The sequence below is a fragment of the Opisthorchis viverrini genome (assembly GCF_000715545.1).
Source record: "Opisthorchis viverrini unplaced genomic scaffold opera_v5_87, whole genome shotgun sequence".
Lineage (NCBI taxonomy): Eukaryota > Metazoa > Platyhelminthes > Trematoda > Opisthorchiida > Opisthorchiidae > Opisthorchis > Opisthorchis viverrini.
In genome coordinates this window covers 1,721-5,255 of record NW_008751747.1, presented here as the reverse complement: position 1 = coordinate 5,255, position 3,535 = coordinate 1,721, and positions in this window count along the sequence as shown.

Below are 3,535 nucleotides of genomic sequence, written 5' to 3'. Positions count from 1 at the left end.
ACAGCACCCAAAATCTTCGTGATCTCTTTGACGACTTTCTGCCAAGTCATGTGCTGTCCACCTCGTGGTTTGCGCCATCCTGAAGGAGGCATGGAGAACAACACTCGTCTCGGTAGACGGTATTTCGGCATGCGTAGCACTGGTTTGATCGTGGGCACGGCGCTGTCAAGCGATTTCCGCTGTTCCGGAAATTCGTACTGCAAAGGAACAGCCTGTGATCGGCACACATCTGAAGTGACCGGCCTCCGTTGTCCGTGCGTCTCGTGTCCAAACCAAGACGACCACCCAATCGGGCCTCAGCAGCGCTTAGTCTACCTACCTGGGCGTTCATATCACCCGCAACCACAACTATATCTGAGCTTTTAGCCTGCTGTAGAAGGGCACCTAGAGCGTCATAGAAACTGTGTTTGGCAGATTCAGAGCTACAGTCAGTTGGGGCGTATGCAGACACAATAAGCAGGGTGCGATGAACCTCACTTTCTCTAGACTCTCTCACCGACGTTGCCAAACGAACCGCAGAGATGCTTCCGCTCGTTCGCTCAATATAATATCCACCCCAGCATATCCAGCTGCAGCGGCCTCTACATCACCAGAGGTGCGCAGTCGGAACCTGGATGAGAGCGACGGGGCAGTCAGTTCAATCACAGTACTTGCGTCCTGCGTCCTTGTTTCTGACAGAAAACATACATCAATACAGAGGGAGTCCAGCGTATGCGCAGGAGCCGCCTGTTGACCAGCATGTTTCAGTGTGCGAACATTGAAGGTGGCTAAGTAGACAGGCTTTCGGGGTTTGAAAACAGACTTCGAAATGTTTAGGGTTGTAACTAAACTCGGACGTGCAGAAGATGCAGCTGAGTGTGATGCAAGGCGAGCAAAACGGTGAGTCCTAGAGCTGGGACCTGCGGAGAAAGTATTCAAATTTGGGCTGGGGAGGGTGGAAGACGGAAAACGTGAAAGTGTAAGAAGGGAGGCGTCAGCAGTAGCATTCTTTCGCTTACCCGCCCTGCTGTATGCAGCAAGTAAGGCGACCCGGCTGATGGCACCACGCGACGGCCGATGTGGCATGAGAGTATTGTTAGTTGTTAGGTCATGGTTGTACGAGGGCTGGGATACTTCCAGGTCGCCCAACCCTTGACAGGAGGACGATTAGGGTTCTCAACCAAAGCCTTTGACTCAAAAGCCTAACCGCAAGGCAACTGTGTTCGGCTGGAAATGCAAGTACATTACCATTTTTTACGGAACACGTCGCCATACATGTTCCAACCCGCAACCTGGAGGGCCAGGAGACTCCCAGTAAACACGTCACCGCGGCACCACCGGTGGCAAGAGGTGACAAATAGGGGTGGCATGTTACGCTTGCCACCGATGGCATCACCGGTGGCAACCCAAAAATTTCGTGATATATTTAATCGGTGGTGCATTCAAACAAATCGGTTTCAAAAATTACTTCGTAAATAGAGCTCCAGGATCCAGAGTATCTTGTTATATATGTTTTCAGAAGGCTTTTACGCAACAAATGATATGTCTGGCTTGTATTTACCAACAAAATCAGTGGCAAAGTTGGCCACCTTTGGCCACCGGTGGTACTGTGTTTACTGGGCTGTGTTCGTCGACCCAATTGATTGTAAGAGGCTGACCAGGCACGAAGGCGCAGGGAGTAGGGCATTGCCGCCTCACTCTTAGTGCAGCTGCACACAGTAGGTGCCTTTTGAGTACTGAATAATGCGCCGGCGGTCACGGTCAACCGTTGGGCGATCGGAGTGTGCAGTTTTTAGAACCGACCTTTTTTAACCCGTCCGAAAAGAACGTTCAGCTGTAGCACCCTTTCGGTGCCTAACTGTCATACAACCAGAAGGAAGCACGAGGGCTGGAATGCTGTCAGATTGCCCAAGCCTACATAGGGGAAGTCGAGAGGTAGCGGTTGGGCTCGAACCACGGACCTTCCGGGCTCTTTGGTTTTAAAAGTATCTCGACTGTATTGAATAATGCGCCCGTGGCCATGGTCAATCGTTAGGCGACTGGAGTGGGCGGTTTTTAGGGTCGACGTTTTCTAACCCGTCCTCTCTCGACGGACGAAGGCGGCATCGCTGCTTCCATAAATATGGACACGCTGGTCGCCTGGCGGGGAAACACCTAACTACCTTCACACTCCTATCGCAAAGGAAAGTACGACTTTACCTCCAGATCACCTCTTAGTACGATTACTCGCAGTACAGAGACTCGCTGTTCTTCATAAGGCTGTTTTCTGTCAGACTTCCTGGTATGGTTGAAACTTTAGGAACTTGTAGCACTTGTAAACTGCTCTTTTTCATGCTCAGTATCATCTTCTTTTTCCCCATCATTATCAGTCACATCGCTGTACAAAAGTTTGCTTTACGGAAATACAACCGCTACCGCCCGCTTGTTGGCTCCAACGTGACTTTGAGACTTTTGCTGAGTTACTGTTGTTGTGACCACTGGTTGGTTATATTTGGCCGCTGCTAACACTAAACGTGAACAAACATTTCAGCTGCAAACACTGGACTAGTATATTCACACTTGTGGATTAATATTTCAATCACCGGAGATCTGGAATACCAGGAAGATAGAACTATTCTTGGTGTGGTGGTTCAACGAAATACGGAACTACGGAATCTCCTATTTTGAACTGTGAGTCAAGATTTACTTGGATTCCTTTTCCTTGTGACTTTGTATTTGGCTTACATTGGTAATTGTTCTGTTCATTAGAGACTCCATAGGGTCATTAACCACTACAAACTGAGTTCCAGCAAGTACAGCCCTTAGGAGCATTGCAGCACTGAAGTCCGATCACCACGACAGGGTGGCAGCTTTGGGTTAAGTCTTGTTCCTCTGTCTGTATCATTAGGCGTTACATCCGCCTTTCATCTGTGTCCCCTTCTACGTCGACAGAAACACTTGGCTACCCTTGCGAGCTATAACGTTTCAAATAGCTCTCCGTTCAAAGGAGTGACAACCCTGGGTGGCTTCTGAGTGATGGTCTTTCCAAGGTACCCACCTTCAGGGCGACAACCAAACGCTTTTTATTGGGCCAGGTAGCCCCATCTTATCAATGAAAATTGATACGTCGGGTAGAAAACTCATCGCTTCCTGGGCTTGTTAACGAAACGTGGAAGCTTTTATTCGTCAGTCTAGTCGTACTGATAGCTGCTGTCTCCCCAGACAGGTTCCCCTGAACGAGACAAACGGTTTGTGATCTCGACAGATCTGACTGTTTCGTAGTCGGAGGTGATTCTGCATATCGGACTAACAGAACAATACAACGTCATCGAACTGGTTGGACCATCGCCTACAAGGCGTGGATATCATTACTTTATTCCCCTTACCTTCAGTGAAGAAAACTGTAGGGGCCACCACTTTCTGTGGTTAAAAAAATGGAACTGAACTGAACTTTTGCTTCCAGACTTTCTTCTTGCAGTAGAATGACAGTCTTTTGATCGTTTCTATTTTGTGCATACCGGTTTTGCAAGGATCCAGGTGTACGAAGTACGTACTTCGTACACCTGGATCCTTGCAA